This window comes from Mus musculus, chromosome 13, assembly GCF_000001635.26.
Source record: "Mus musculus strain C57BL/6J chromosome 13, GRCm38.p6 C57BL/6J".
NCBI classification, from domain to species: domain Eukaryota; kingdom Metazoa; phylum Chordata; class Mammalia; order Rodentia; family Muridae; genus Mus; species Mus musculus.
The window spans coordinates 37576513-37593643 of NC_000079.6; the positions used below are offsets into that span (position 1 = coordinate 37576513).

Below are 17131 nucleotides of genomic sequence, written 5' to 3' on the forward strand. Positions count from 1 at the left end.
CTTCCAAGCTCCTACACAACATCCCACAGAGCTCTTAACAGCAAATGGGTCTTCTAGCCCAAAGTTCCAAAGTCTTCCCACAGTCCTCCCCAAAACATGGTCAGGCTGTCACATGAATACTCCATTTCTGGTACCAGTTTGTCTTAGTCAAGGTTTGTATTCCTGCACAAAACATCATGATCAAGAAGCAAGTTGGGAGCCGGGCGTGGTGGCGCACGCCTTTAATCCCAGCACTTGGGAGGCAGAGGCAGGCCAATTTCTAAGTTTGAGGCCAGCCTGGTCTACAAAGTGAGTTCCAGGACAGCCAGGGCTACACAGAGAAACCCTGTCTCAAAAAAATGAAATAAAAATAAAAAAGAAGAAGAAGGAGGAGGAGGAGGAGGGGGAGGAGGAGGGGAAGAAGAAAAAGAAGAAGAAGAAGAAGAAGAAGAAGAAGAAGAAGAAGAAGAAGAAGAAGAAGAAGAAGAAGAAGAAGAAGAAGAAGAAGAAGAAGCAGCAAGTTGGGGAGGAAAGGGTTTATTCAGCTTACACTTCCACATTGCTGTTCATCACCAAAGGAGGTCAGGACTGGGACTCACACAGGGCAGGAACCTAGAGGCAGGAGCTGATGCAGAGGCCATGAAGGGCTGTTGTTTGCTGGATTGCTTTCCCTGGCTTACTCAGCTTGCTTTCTTATAGAACCCAGGACTACCAGCATAGGGATGGCTCCACCCACAATGGGCTGGGCCCTGACCCCTTGAGGGATCACTAATTAAGAAAATGCCTTATAGCTGGATCTCATGGAGGCATTCCCTCAAGGGAGGCTCCTTTCTCTGTGATAAGTCCAGCTTGTGTCAAGTTGACACACAGGACACCAGCCAGGACACCCACAATGCTCGTTCTTTCCTCTACAACTCACAAAACCAACAAATTATTCAATTTCCTTGATTTTTCTTTGCATTCTAGGTCTTTTAAGCATTTCTGACATCCATAAGTCATGATCCAGAATCTGTCTGTCTCTGTCTCTGTCTCTGTCCCTGTCTCTGTCTCTCTCTCTCTCTCACACACACACACACATACACATACACACACTCAAACATAAACACCAAAACAAGCTTTACACAGTGACACTTGCTTTATGCAAAGCACTGCTACTTCTGATTCCCCCCCCCCCCCCCATTTATTTGATTGGGGTTTAAAGTATCCATAGTCCTCTAAATGCTTTCTGGCTGCCCGTGGAACTACAGCTCCCAGCATCTATCATGCTTTGCTCCGCACTGAAGATTGATCAGTGGCTGGTTTTTGCATCCACCTCTTCCCAGGGTCTGTGCTCCTCCGGGAGATCTCAGGGCAAGAGAAGCTAAGAACTTCATTTCCTCAGCCACCTCTCTAACAGTTCCATTTGGTCCCGCCTACCTGAGAAAGTCTTAGTGCAGGCTCAAGGCAGCTAAAAATCCACGCCCTCGCTCTTCTAGTACAGTGGTTCTCAATCTTCCTAATGCTGCGACCCTTTAATACAGTTCTCACATTCGAGTAATAACATTCAGCGGTCCTTCACTAGAATACCAACAAGATGCAGTCAGCCAGGAAATGGAAAAGGGGCCCACATGGTTCTGCAAAGAGGGCAAGCTATCCTGACTGAAATCCTTTGACTTAGGTCAAAGCCCATCTTTATGCTCCCTTCGTTGGAGTCCTTTCACACCACAACTCTTTGCCTTGGTAGACAGTGTATTTTACAGGCAAATGCAAATCCTTTTGTGAAATGAGCCAGCATTTAGCTACCTAAGCGTGTCCATGTACACCTGCCCTGCACATGCGTCAAGGTATAGATGTTTAACTGTCACTTGGGATAGAGTTCAGACTAGCTTCAGGGTCAATGTCAGGCCATTCTCATCAGCCTCACCTGGGAACCTGCCAGGCATATCCTCTCAGGCCCCACCCAAACTGCACTGGAAACCGTGGTGGAGCTGGGCAGGTACCTGGGTGCATGTCAAAGCTGGAAGAACCTTAGTTTTAGATGCTTGAATCAAACCAGAAATACATTTCCACCCTAAACCCACAGCTACTTTATCCACCACCCTAAAACATATAAGAGCAAGGAACACATCAGAACTAGACAGAAACGGGTTGGGCTCACCACCATAATGTCTGAATTGTCCTCAGTCAGTGGCAGTGCCCATGGCTCTCTGAGTCCTGCCCTGCCTGCCCACACACATGTGAAGGTGTGTGTTGATCTGCAACTGTGATACTTGCTTTCTCCCTCCATGAGAGAGAGCTACAGTCCGGTTAATCTGACAGGCAAGTGAAGAAGAATGCAGGCAGCACAAAGTGACCACACAGAAAGGAAAAGTGAATGCAGGAGCGGGGAGAGAGGGATGAGCAGAGGGGGGGGGGGGTTGTCAGGGGGAAAGGAACACACTGCTCCGGAGACAAGTGGAGACTGAGTGTTCAGATAGCAGATGAAGGAATGAGAGCAGGGCCTGGGGACTTAGCTCAGTCAAGAAGTGCTTACGATGCAGACACAAGGACATGAGTTCCGATCTACACCTCCCAACTCCAGGTTCAATGGGAGACCTCGTCTCAAAAATTAAGGCGAAAGTCAAGCATGGTGGCCTGACCTCGAATCCCAGCACTCAGGAAGCAGAGGCAGGTGGGTCTCTGAGTTTGCAGCCAGCCTGCTCTATATTGTGAGTGAGCCTATATAGCTATGGCTATATAGCAAGACCACCTCTCAATACATAAATAAAATAAGGTGGAAAGCTGGAGAGATGGCTCCATGGTACGAGGAACATGGTTCACATTGCAAGAAACCCATAAACATTTGGGTTGGTGTGGCCTCCCACCTGTAATTCTAGTCCCTGAAGGAGGAGCTGGGGATCCTCAGGGTAAGCTGCTAGCCATATCGATGAGCTCTGTGTTTGATTGAGAGGGCCTGCCTCAACGAATAAGGTGCTGTAAGTGTCCATAGAGGATGATTCCCAACTTCAGTCTCTGGCTTCCACCTGGATGCACACACACGTGTGCACATGCAGTCACGTACATGTGCATCCACGCACATGTAAAAACATACCTACACACGCATGCACGCCGCACACAGACATGGAAAAGGAACCAATAGTAAGTTAGAAAAGCGATTGAGGAAAATCCCTCAGTGTCTCTCCTTCACATGTGCGAGCACATACAAGAATATGCACACACATACACTGCAAAGAAAAAAAAAAAACCAGAAAACAATAAAATAAAAGGCAAAGGAGGGAAATTGACAAACTGGAGCAGAAGAGAGGCTGCAGGGAGGGAGGGATTAGAGTCTTCAACTAGGAAACAGCTTTCCTCCCAGCGTGGGACTTCATCTAATTGCCCTGTTCTTGAGCTGGACCGGTCCCGGACTTGGAAAAGGCCATAAGCATCTTATAGGCTAGGCGTATGCTCCATCTAATCCCCAACAGTATGGCTTGTGTGCCGGCTGCAGACAGCAGGCTCATGCCAGCTGCCAGGTGCCGGGGCCCAACACAATGGATTCCAGACGGCCAGGAGCCAGACAGAGGCGGGGAGAGGCCAGCGATTCCCCCCCAGACCCCAGACCCTGGCCAGGAGCAGGGAAAGCCTTCTTTCTCCCTCATCCCATTTAAAGGCTGGATGGAAGCGTGTCCAGATTCCAGGCATCTCACATTGCTTTGTTCCGAGCTTTTGCTCAGAAGTCAGTTTGCCAGAACGAACAAATGTTCAGTTCTGTCAGCTGGAAAATGAGAGGAACAGAGGGGAGGAAGGAAGGAGAGTGTAAAAGAATGAAGAAGGGATGGTAATGGGAAGGCTTGGCCCTTGCTCATTCTCTAACTCTCCCTGTCTGTAGAAAGGCTCTCATGGCCACAGGGACTTGCTCTCTATGTTCAGATTTATTTATTTATTATTATTATTATTATTATTATTATTATTATTATTATTATTTTGGTTTTTTCTAGACAGGGTTTCTCTGTATAGCCCTGGCTGTCCTGGAACTCATTTTGTAGACCAGGCTGGCCTCGAACTCAGAAATCCGCCTGCCTCTGCCTCCCGAGTGCTGGGATTAAAGGCGTGTGCCACCACACCTGGCTCCACGTTCAGTTTTTAGTTGGTTGGTTGGTTTTGGTTTTGGTTTGTTTTGTTTTTACACTTTCTGTTTTCCTTACTTTTTAGTATCCTTGGTTTTGGTTTTGGTTTGTTTTGTTTTTACACTTTCTGTTTTCCTTACTTTTTAGTATCCCCTTTCAAAGTAGGAATTAGTTTAATCTAAGAGCATCCTAAGGGAAGGTAAGTTAGCCATCCAGGAGGAGGGCTATAATGTCTGAAAATTACTGGAGAGAATTGAAAAAAAACAAAAAACCATGACTTCACCTAACTCACACTGTGACAGGAGACATGTTAGCACTTGGGGAAAGACAGGTGTGGAGAGAGGAGGGCCTTTGAAAGGGACTCATGGGTTTCTGGTTGCCAGCCCAGATCTGACAACCCTGGAGGGCACTCTCTCTGTTTTCTCCTGGAGCCCCACCCCAACCCCTGACTCCACCCATTGTGTCAGACTGGGCCACAGAATGACAGTTCCCGAAACCACCCACCCCTTGAACTTAGAGAGAAAATGTCTTAAAGAATCAGGAAGAGGAAAGAGGGAAGAAAGTCAACAGCGTAACTGACAAATAGGCCATAGATCCAAAACATTATATAAGGGTAGCCTTAGGGGAGGGTGAGAAAGAAAAGTAGGATGAATGATCCGCTGGCAGAGTCTGGAGTCCTGATTCATTCACTCACATCTCAGCTGGACAGCTAAGAAGGCCCCAAAGGTGAGAGTTTTTAAAATGACGCAAATATTATGGGATGTGATGGGTGGAATGTCATGACCTGGGTTGGCATGGGATGTGATGGGTAAGGTGGGCTGATGGGAAATATTGAGCTCTGGGAAGGAAGGATCTGTACAAAGGAGGTGGTCCTCTAAAGCAGAGGTTTTATTTATACTGAAGAGCTGCAGGGCACTCTTCAGCATTTCCTATCCACCTGACCCTTCCCGGCCCAGATGATGATCTTTTAAGCCTACTGCTCCAGCCACACCGGAAGACTGCTTGCTGTTGCGCTACACAGTTTAACCACTAGCTTGTGTTGGAGGGACAGGCTCTTAAGATTCCCCAGGGAAGATATTTACAAACACACCCAGGATCAAAGGAGCCACATGACAAAGGAGAGACGGAACTCACCCCACGTCCAGGGAGCTCTTTGCACCACGTACACTGCCCACTCCTATTTGCAGAAGACAGCACCTGAGCCTGCTCAGTAAATCTGGGTTCAGTATTGCCAGGCAAGGGTGTCCATAAGCACAGCGGTCAGAAGACTGAGGCAGGAGAATAGTAATTTGAAGCCAGTCTAGGTCACATAGAGAGAGACTTTGTCTCAAAGAAGAAAAAAAAGCAGTTTGTTATGGAAGGCTAGAGTGCTAAGGAGCTGTTTCCCGGCATTTTGAGATACCTAAACTTCTAAAAGATGGGACCTGTCCCTCAGCTCCCCACCATTTCACACTCTCAGGATCCAGGGACCAAGTACTAAAATCGTTATGGCATGCCTGTTGGTTAAAATCTCATCACGGACATTTCACTGGAAAAAAAAAAGTCAAAGTCAAATTCTTCAATCTAATAACTGTTGAAGTTGCTCTGTCTGGTTATAGATGAAGCTGTAGCTCTTAGCTGTCTCTCCAGCACCACACTGCTGGTCACGTACACCTTCCATGATGCTGATGGGTAAGCTTCTGAAAACCCTTGGGCAGGCTCTTAGAAAGTTTCTCCTGCTCTTTGACAGAGAATTGGTTGAAAGGGATGTAGCCAAAACTGTAACCAAAGGTGGCCTTACGCTTCCAGAAAAGTCTCAAGGAAAGGCGTTTCAAGAAGCAGTCGAAGCTGTGGGATTGGGTGAGAAATGAAGGGATTCAGCCAGTTAGTATGAAGTATATGGAGAAAAAGTTCTCCCAGAATATGGAGGCACCAAAGTTGTTCTAGACGATGAGGATTATCTCTAATGTACAGATGGCGATATTTTTGGAAAATAGGTGGACTGAAATCACCACTGATAGGGTGTCACATGAACTGCCCATTCCATTGACATTGTGAACTATTTCATCATGTAAATAATTCCCATGGCTTCTTTTATATTAAACTGATGATACTCCAACTAAAAATAAAGTGTACAAGTTGATAGATTTTTTAACAAAGATTGTGTATATGTTAGTGGGAGGCCGGAGCCCCACTTCTTACTAACTACATTATCGACAGTTAACTATGCTCCCAGGACTACATTAATCCCTTCTATCAACTTGTACAACTGTGCACAGCAATACTGGGATGTGCTGGCCAGTATGATCTTTGAGAGATGGCAATTAGTACAAAATAATTAGAACATTATAAATCTCGTCCCGGGAAGGGATTACTGTAGTTCTGGGAGCATAGTTAACTGTCCAGAATGTAAGTTGTTAGTAAGAAGGCGGGCTCCGGTCTCTCACTTTGTCTTGCCATCTGACCTCTTGCCTCCTGCACGGTGCCTGTCATGGTGTGAGACAGCAAGGAAGTTCACTCTCCAGAGGCAGATGCATTGTAATCTCTAGTCCCGGGTTTTGGATCTCCCAAACAGCAAGCTAAGAGAAAACTTTTCAGTATAAAATTCCCAGGCTGGGGGATTTCATTATTGTAACATAGACTAGAGGGATGCACACTTTATTCGTAGGATGTTCCTCAGAAGTTCTGTATTAATAGGAAAACTGAGGATAGTACGTAGCTCCTACTCCTTTTATGAATGTCTTAGACTAGGGTGTTTTGTTAGTTGTGATTCATGAGCCAGTGTTGATGTTTTTATTCAATGAATGCTTTATTTAGCTCCGAGTTTCAGCCTTAGTTTTTTTGTTACTTGTTTTTTCCCCTTGTTTATTTCTTTGGGTTGTTTGTTTGTTTGTCTCATTCTTCTTTCTGGGTACCACATTACGATGACTGATTACACATCGGTAGCCTCCTCCCTGGTGACGATGCTCCTTGTTTTTGATGACCTTCGCGGCTTTAAGGAGCATTAGGGATTTTGTAGACTGTTCTGAATCCAGGCTTGGTTGATGGTCTTCTCATGTCAAGGGATCTGGGCGATGGTGCTTAGTTCGGAGACCACTGAGGTCAAGTGCCACTCTAGTCCTGACTTGACTTGCCCTACTGATGCTGCTGTTGTCTAGAAAAGGCATCTTCATGATGAAACTCCTCCTCTATCCCTTTCTCCATGTACTTCCTAGAAGTTATCCCTTGCAGCCCACACTTGAAAGTGGGGAGTTCAACAGGAAAAATGTATGTGTGTATGTAGTATGTATGTATGTATGTATGTATGTATGCATTTATTTGAAACACACTCTCAATACACAGCCCAGGCTGCCACCTTGAACTCAATAACCCTCCTGCCTTGGCCTTTTAGGCATGTGCTACCTTGCCTGTCTGCTGTTTTGCTTAATGGCTTAAAAAAAATACCAGTCATTTTAGAGTGAAACAGAAGTACAGACAGCTCCCATGGGCTTTCTTCTGCCCTGTGTGCACAGGTGTACTTCCTACCTGCAGTCTTCCCCAGAGCGGAACATCTGCTACAACTGTTAGCCTGTTCTAGACACATCACAGTCACCAAGAGTCCACAGTAAACACCAGGGCTTACTCTTGGTTTGTACACACTTGTCCAATGGTAGACACAGGGGTGCATCTTTGTAGGGTAGCACAGAGAGTGTGCCTGAGACCGGCTGTATGTCACTCCATACTGCTCATCCCTTGTGGCACCGATCGCCCTTCTTTCTAGAATGGCATCTACTTAGGATCACTAGGTGTGGATATTTTTTTGTTTGTTTGTTTTTCAGACTAATCCCTGTACTTAAGAATGTCCTTGACATTCTTGTGAGTCTGATCGGTTCTTCAGTTGATTGGCAATGGGGCAGGTGATCTATCCCGCCTAAGGTTCTTCCTCAATCCAAGCCGGGTCCCATCATTTCCCCAGACTGGAAGCCAGACACCATCCCTTTCAGGACCTTCCTGGCCACCCCAGATACCACTGCAGACCCAGGCCTTTCCTCCTTCTTGGCTTCGTGCTTAGCACTTTCAGTCACAGCCACGTTTTATTTTGTTTTGTTTAATGCCCATCTCCGCAAGAACAAAGACCACTGCTGCATTAGGTGGTTTTCAGCATCTGGTATACTGCTGGCTCATAGGAGTAAATATAGAGTGTTTAAAACCAACCAAACTTAACCCCTACCACTATACCACAGAGAGAGAGAGAGAGAGAGACAGACAGACACACACACACACAGAGACAGACAAACAGACTTTATGCAAATATGTACATCTGACCACTCACCTGGCTTGCCCTTTGCCTCAAGAGGACAGCCGTAGTTCAGGGTGGGAAGAATGAGACTTGAGGGCACAGTAACCATGACCAGCTCTTTTCTCCTCTCCTACAGTGTGCTTGCTATAGTGTCTATAGTTCCCATTTGAGATGAATTTATCTGGGGATGTTTTTCCTACTAAATTTTTAGTTTTCGGTTTAAATCTTTAATTAAAAAAATCTGACTGCTTTTGAGCGAGTCAGATAATTTCAAGAACCATGAGGCAACTGTTAGACAGACCCCTTAGGTTCTTCAAGGCCAAGAAGGCACTGGGCTCTGTTACTCTCCTTCTAGCCCATATTCTAAGTACCAGGCTGACAAATTCTATCTCCCAGTAGCTTCAAGCTCTCTTCTAAGGTCAAAGTGGACATCTGTCTGAACCTGTCCTCCTAAGGGCAGACCTCTTCAGAAAGAGTGCTCTTCAAAACCCTAGAACAGTGGTTCTCAAACTCTGGGTGGTGACCCCCTTTGGGGAGTCAAAAGACCCTTTCACAGGAGTCGCCTAAGACAATCAGAAAACAGATATGTATATTATGATTCATAACAGTAGCAAAATTACAGTTATGAAGTAGCAATGGAAGTAATTGTATGGTTGGGGGGTCACCACATCATGAGGAACTGTATTAAAGGGTCGCAGCTTTAGGGAGGTTGAGAACCACTGCTCTAGAGGCTCAAGGACAGGGCGAGCAGGAGTGCAGGGGGCAGCAGAGTGTGAGCATGACCTGTGCTAGGCACCTAAGCAACTGGGGCCACCTCATTTGTCCTCTGAGCCTGGATGTCAACAGCAGGCCACCTCCCTCGCTGTAATCCTGTTCCCCTGGCTAATGAGAAATTGACTTACCTCCACATCTGTCTCTGTGTCCATAAATGACAGAATAGTCCACGTGTGTGAGGCAGGCAGGTCCTCTTTCTTTTCCCCTGTCATTTTAGCATGCAGTGTAATGTTGGCCAAAGCCCTTCTCTTTCCAAAGCTCCGGTCTTCTCTTTCTGAGCCCACGATATCAGTGCAGATTCCCCTAAGATTTCATAGGGCTTCCATCTTGTCCCCAACCTCAAACAAACCTACAGCCGTATACCCACACTGGGTTTATTTTCTAAACTATGGCCTAGATTTCTAGGAATGGGGTTAGTATTTTGAGGAAAGAGTAGTATGTCATTTTGTAGCTGTTTCCAAACGTTTCTGGCCAAGATGCCCATCTCACCAGCCTCCTGTACCTGGAAGCAATGGATAGTTTTAAATTTTGAAAGCTGAGCTGCTAAAATCTGAATGTCTGATTCATTTTACTTTTGCTCATCTGACTCCCTGGGAAGGAGGTGGTTGGGGGACCAGCATCATTCCAAACCTCTAGCTATTAGCACTTCCTTCGCCCTAATTCACCTAGTTTTATCCCCCCCACACACACACTTCATTGAGATAGGTGTTAGTTTTCTCATATCAAGGTCTGACCATTTACCTACATAGTTACACATTACCCACTTTCCCTTGTTATCTATCAAAGTATATTCCTCATGTAGCTATTGGATAATCAAATACTTTGTTTTTCTGGTAACATTTTCTATTTTCTGTCTGATTTAAAAAGGACTCTCCACCCATCCTAAGTCCTACTCTACTCTTTTTTATTGCAGTTTGCTTCTCTCCTCCCTCTGTGGAGGAGCCAAGTCAGGAAACAAAGGCTCTCTCAGAAACAGAGAGGCCTTGAAGTCTGTTCTCTGGGCCGTTTCTTCGGTTCCTGATCCCTATTAGGACTTTAAAACATCGTGTCTTCCAACAGCCTCTCTTAAAATGTCAGCCTGGCTGCAATAGTAACACTTCAAGGTTGTGTCAGGAAACAGGGCTGGGCTTCAGGAGAACTTTACAAGGACGGACAGCTTGGAAAGAGGACAGAGGAAAAGGGCAAACAGAAGATGAGGAAGGGGGAGGGGAGAAAGAGGAAGAGGGGAGGAAGAGGAGGAGGAAGAGGGAGACAAGGAGAGAGAAGAGGGGGAGGAAGAGGAGGAGGAGGAAGAAGAAGAAGAGGAAGAGAAGGAGGAAGAAAAGAAGAAGGAAGAGGGGGAGGGAAAGAAGAGAAAGGAGGAGGAAGAAGAGAAGGAAGAGGAAGAAGGGAGACAAGAAGGAAGAGGGGGAGGGGAAGAAAAGGAGGAAGAAGACAAGGAGAAAGAAAAGGGGAGGGGAAGAAGAGGAGAAAGGATAAAGAAGAAGAGGAGGAAGACAAGAAGAAGGAAAAGGGGGAGGGGAGGAGGAGGAAAAGTGGAGGAAAATGAGAAGGAAGAGGAAGAGGAGGGGGAGGAAGAGGAGGACAAGGAGAGGGAATCAGGTAGGAATAATCCACACACCTAGCAAGTGAACTAAGCCACACATCTGTGTACGTCAGGGTAGCAGATGGAGGCTGAGGAGAAGCAAGATGCAAGGGCAGACAGCACAGTCCTGACACCTAAGGTGTGGGTACTTTTAAGAGGGAACGCTGGGCACAAAGAGAAGCCCCTTCATGTAAGGTTGAAAAGCAGAGAAGAAAAGATGGTGAAGGCTTCAAAGAGGCCAGGAGTGGTGTAAGGATGAGGCTTCCGTCCTGGCTAAGTGGTAACAAACAGGGGAAGAGGCCCTTCTGAAGAGCCAGGACAGAAGTGGGAGGAGCATTTTAGGAAAAACGGCTTTCCAGACAGAACAACGGAAAGTGTGTGCAGAAAAGAGAGTGGTGGCAAAGCTAGAAAGAGGACTGCAGATGACAGATGGAGTAGTGGTCTGGCCGTGGTCTTGTAGGCAATGGAGTCCAAGCTGCAGAATCAGTCAGGTGGCCTTGTCCCTATGCCACAGTAGGAATCCATCAGAATTCTCAGGTCCATTTGATCTTCCAATTCATGGTGGGTAGATCTTAAAAATAGATCACCTCACTCAGTGGGTCCTCTCTCCTGAACTTACTGAATCAGATGATCAGACCTCTTGGCTTTGGTGCTTTCTATCTGTTTCCTCGAAGGCAGAGTGGGGAGTGTCTGTAAGGTTCCTTCGCTTAAATGTCCACCATTTCTTCTCACCCGGCTCCTTTATGAGATTGGAGATGGGCAGCAGATAGCTCTGCATTGACCAGGGTCTTTCTCTTGGCTAACTGGTCACAGAATGGACACAGAGTACCCAAGTCCCCAGAGTAGCTGATCTGCTTTGAGGAAAGTGACCTGACACCTAATCAAAGAGCATGTGACCCAGACGTAAGCCAATCGGCATCTCATAAGCCTCTGGCCAAGGGCAGGCTCTTGATCCACTCAAAGGTGGTGAAATGCAGTAAGCCCTTGCCTGGAAATGTTCAGCAAAATAGCTTCCTCCCCACCCTGTCCTCCTCCTCTTCTTCTTCCTCCTCCTCTTCCTGTTTCTCTCCAACTCCTCCTCTTACTCCTCATCCTCCTCCAAGTCCAACTCCTCTCCCTCCTCCCCCTCCTCCTCCAACCCTCCCTCCTACTTCTCCAACACCTCCTCCTCCAAGTCCAACTCCTCCCCTTCCTCCTCCTCCTCCCACACCTCCTCCTTCTCCAACACCACCTCCTTCTCCAAGTCTCACTCCTCCCTTTCCTCCTCCTTCTCCTCCAACTCAAACTCCTCTTTCCCTCCCCCTTGGTTGAACTTAGAAACCCCTCACCTTGAGATAATTCCAATTATCCTGCAAACGGAAAGCTTGCTTTATAGTAGGGCCTGAGTTACATAATTTTAGACCCGACTAAAGTCACATGTGAATCACACCAGGCAACCCTCTGCTGCTCGCTCACCAGCCGGCAAATCCCCTCTTTTGATTTGCTTGTTAGAGTTGGATTTCTTGTCCACTTGCAACTGAAGGAATTATCACTGTGCTGGGTACAAAGTCCTTCTAAGAAGTCTGCTCCCTGCAGCACCAAGAAAGCAAGAACCTTTAGTCTCAATGACATCGGTTTAGGTGACATCCAGACAAAATGATTCAGGAGTGTTGGAGCAGCTCTTCCCCTAGCTTCCAGTATTCTGCACCTGACCCCATCCCAACTCACCAAAGGCAATAGGCATAGCATTGTGAGGCCTTGTGCCACTAGATAGGGTGACATTTGCTGCCAGCTGCTCAGTAACCAAGCCAAAGGCTCTTGTTTGTAAGGACCACTTCTGCTCCCAGCTGTCTTACATAGGTCTAAATGCTGGCTGCGCCTGCCTTGTGACTCACTACAAACTTAGTGGCTTCGGTTTAGGAGACAGTTGTGTAGGATCGCTGCCTTTTAAAATCTTGTTATGTATTTCCTTCTTCAGAGTACACAGCTGGCAGAGAGTTCTTCAATTCCACCTAAGCTCGTCTCTTAGACCTAAGAAAACCCAAGTCTGAAGAATAACAACCAAGGTGCCCCATTACCCTGTGGAACCAGACCCCCCCCCCAATCTGGCTTTATAAATAAAGTTTTATTGGCATAGAGCCATGCCTGTGGATTTCTGTAGCATCTGTGGCCACCTTCACGCAACAAGGGCTGACACTTGGTAGTTTCTTGACTGCATAGTCTACAAAGCTGAAAATACATGCTGTGGTCCTTTACAGAAAATGTTGTCCCCTCCTTCTCTTGAATCTAGTCGCCTGAGTCCCCGAGTATTAAGTTTATTTAAGACAGTATTTCAAGCACTTGCTGTGAACAGAGCTTTGGACAATTAAAAATCTTCAAAGACATTAAACCCACTGCCCAAACTGTTCGAACTCAACTGGCACCTTTTCTAGCCTGTCATCTACTCTTCCACTAGAAATGGGAGTTTAAAACTAGAAGTCCACTTATTTAAAGCACCTTCTATATCCCAGGCACTGCCCTGGGCCTTGGGATTCTATCACTAAGTCAAAAGACTAAGAGCCCAAGTGTCTGTGAAATATACACTCCCCCTGGGCAGACGTGGATGAAGAAAGCATTCTTCACTTCTGACCCCAAGACAAATTGTAGCCCAAGCTGACAGAGCTTCTGACGGCAGAGTTGAGTCTCAAATGCAACTCACTAAATGCAAGTGTTTCTGGGTGTGCTTTCGTGTCGTCACAGAGGAGCACATGGTTTCAATGGCTCTCCATCTCCTTCAGTTCCATATCTCTATTTCTTACAAAAACCAGTCAGGTTCATCAGAGAGCTAGCAGGCCCCCATCAGAGTGGAAATGCTCACCTCTGCCACTTTCACCCAAGTGTCCTCTTAAGAGCAGACACCAAGGCCAGAAACGAGACGTCAGGTCCCAGCCCCATGGGCCCAAGGGATATCTGGCTATTTTGGTTGTTGTTGTTTTTCGAGACAGGGTTTCTCTGTGTAGCCCTGGCTGTCCTGGAACTCACTCTGTAGACCAGGCTAGCCTCGAACTCAGAAATCCGCCTGCCTCTGCCTCCTGAGTGCTGGGATTAAAGGTGTGCGCCACCACGCCCCTGTCTGGTTATTTAAGCGAATTTCTGTCAGGCTTAAAATGTGCAAATCACACACAGATCAGTACTTTCCTACAAGACCACAGAGCAGCAGCAATTGAGTTTTGTTTGTTTGTTTGTTTGTTTGTTTGTTTTTTTAACTTCTATGGCCTGGGTAAAGAAGAATAATAGGAAGGAAGAGGAAGACCTGAAAAAGGCAAGACCAATCCAAGTCGTAAGTTCTGCTCCGCTTTCAGGCTGAGGCCCCTCTTCTCTCTGCAGATCTCCCTCTTCTTCTCTCTGCAGACCCCCTCAAGGAGAGTTAGACAAGGGGCAGGTGCCTATGAACCCAGAACTCTTTGAGAAGTCTCCCGTTAAGCCAATGTCTGTAATCCCAACATGTGGAGACTGAGGCAGATCAATGCCAGCCCAGGACACAGTGAAACTCTGTCTCAACACTCTAGAGAAATGAGGGGTGGGGTGGGAAATTTTGTATTTGAACTACAATTTTAGGATTATGAAGGTTGTTCTAAAAAGCTTCCCTACCCAAACTCTTGCTTTCTTCCGACGTTCTGCTCTATGGAAACCACTTTCTGAAGACCTAAAATGACTCTGTTCTGTGCACTCTGAGGGTTTTAACGGATCCTGTAAATTCCCTTAAAATAGTATCTGAACTGAAGGAAAATTACCTGTGAATATTTACTATTCTCAGGCTAAACTCAATAGCAAATTGCCTTAGAGAAATTTATAACTGAACTCTTCCCTGATACACTGAAGGACTTCCCTGACACCTGGCGAGCATCACTAGAACTCAGCCACTGAGATCTTAAGGGATCATTGGGGCTGAGATTCACATCTGTGGAGTATCAGACATTTCAGAAGCTTCCATCCTTATTTAGGAGCAAGAGAAGAAAGATTTGATCACAGAACCAGACTCTCACGAGAGTCTATTGTGTGTCCAGTCATCATTCAACAAATCCTTGAGTTTCACATGGGAGTCCTAGTCTAGATGATCAGGAGTGAAGGAGCCAATCAGGTCCCTGTCCTAAAGCTTAGAAACAAGTCCACAAAAGCATTTGCAACTCAAATATACATATAATAAATATGTTACTTATTATATTTATTATATATACTATATGTTAATATATAATTTTAGAAAACGATAAATGCTACTAAGACTAAACACAACTAAAGTGAACGGAATGTGGGAAGAGAGTTAGATGGGTCTGGGTGTTCTTGGGGAGCTAGGCCGAGCACCACAAGGAAGACTCCAGTGGGAATGGATTTGTGGGATAAAGAGAAGAATAGGTCAGAGCAACAGGGACCCTTGGAATGCACACAGTGTGGGGCAAGGGGCTTGCATGTCATGAAAGGGATGCTGATTCTATTCTAAACAAGCCACACAGCAGGGAAATCTGAGCAGAGAGTAGCTATGACTCTAACTGCTCTCTGGGGGAAATCTCTAAGAAACAGATCAGGAGAAGGGAGAACAAAAGTAAGGAAGTCACTGGTAAGTCCATCATCAGAGTGACATGGACCTGGAGCAGAAGCTGCTGGCTGCTGTCCTGTCTGCCTGTGAGCCTCTGTCCCCAGCCCCTAAGCAAAGTGGCGACCTACAGTGGGTACTTGGTAAACAGTGAATGGACAGAGGAATATAGTCCTGACCCAGGGTGCTCATGGCTCCCACGCAAGGCAAAGACATAGCTCCTTTAGCTGTGACTAAAATGGATGGTGATCAGGAGGATTGATGTGGAAGGTGTCTTTTCCCGGCAGAGCCCTGGAGGAAGCCAGGTACTACAGCTGGGACTTGCAGAGAGCTGTTAAGGGACAGAAAGGGGCAATCTGGTGGAGCACTCTGGCCACTGAACTGACATCCCGAGAGATGAGACGTCCCGTCTTTATTCGGGACTCAGGCTTGCCCCCTTGTCTCTAACCAGATGCCTGCAGAACATTCTCTTTGGCTCCCTTTAAGCATACTCAGAGATTCCGTTCAGTTCCTTTTTCTGTTGGCTGTGCTGTAGACAGGGATGGGCCCCGCTACCCTCCACACCCTGGGACTATCCATCCGGAAGTACTGAGTCAACAGCCCTTGCTCAGAATCTACCTCAGTCTTTTCCCACACCTCAGAGAAACTGGTCCCAGGAATGAGGTGGGGCAGCAGGAAGAGAGGGCTAGGTGTGTGCCTGCAGATCTTGGAGATGGGAGGGAACTGGGATCAGGAGCCTGGGCTGTTTCCTTGCACAGGGATGCCTAGAGAGCCTGGAGCACACCTTTGTGGATTTCAGCCCAAGAGTCTAGCTGTGTAAGTCTGAGATCTGGAGAATCCATGTTTCTCATCAGCTCCCAGGGAAGCAGAGCCCTCCAGGATCACCCTTCAGGAATACTATTCCATAGAAAAAACCACAAGAGGTTTTCAGGAGAAAAAAAAAAAAAGATAAATTTAGCCATGATTTATAGAATGCCCAGCCCCAGGCTAAGGGAGTTGTGTGGAATAATCTCTCTTTAATCCTCACGCAGCTCTGGATTGTGAGTGTGTGTCTGTTTAGAACAAGACTTAGGAAGACTGAAAAACTCGCTTAAAGAATATAACTTAAGAGTGATCCTTGGCCTAACAACCTGACTCTACTGCCTGAACTATAAAGAGAATTTTCAAGGGGATGAATTGGCAAGGTCTGATTCTGGTCCGTTATCAGTGACAGCTAGTGGAAGAATCAAGGACTTCCTAGCACAGCTGAGCACCCAAATATTCAGCAGCAAAGGAGGCGCCTGCAGCCATAACTAGATCCAGTAGGATCACAGGGCCCTTGAACGTCTGCGGACCAATAATAATCTTAGAAAAAAAATTAAAGGGCCAGGTAACACACATGTCCAGCTTGAGGGTAACCCTGGATTCAGCCTCTGAGAATGCCAAAACGTATGTGCATGTGTGTGTGTGCACACATACATAATTTCATTTTTAAGTTTTAAATAGGAGTCTGAAAGACATGGTAGCAAATACCTATGACCCCAGCACATAGGAAATGAAGGCAACAAGATCAAGTGTTAGATGGCAGCTGGGCTACATTCTGTCTCAAAGGATGGGGACACACACACACACACACACACACCACAGGATATAATGATGTAAACATGTAATCCCAGCACTAGGAGATAGAGGCTGAAGGACCAGAAGTTAAAGATTGTCTTTGGCCATCGGGTAAGGTTGAAGTCAGCCTGGACTACAAGAGGCTCTGTTTGTGTTTATTTTCTCTTTTAAAGCCCCTCAAAATTCATAAACAATAAATAAATAGAATTGAGGAGCCTGTCTGTCTCTCCCCGATTAAGAACACATAGAAACAGCCATCTATGAGGAATAAGCCATCACCATGATCGAATCTTCTGATA

The 17131-nt window shown here is 46.4% G+C and overlaps 1 long non-coding RNA gene across 1 annotated transcript; it reads left to right on the forward strand.

Annotated features, from left to right (window-relative positions):
• Positions 1-4552: 4552 nt before the first annotated feature.
• Gm47754 (predicted gene, 47754) lies at positions 4553-12801 on the forward strand. Its single transcript, NR_168924.1, has 2 exons — positions 4553-4793; positions 12642-12801. It is a non-coding gene; the product is annotated as a predicted gene, 47754 (long non-coding RNA).
• Positions 12802-17131: the final 4330 nt, after the last annotated feature.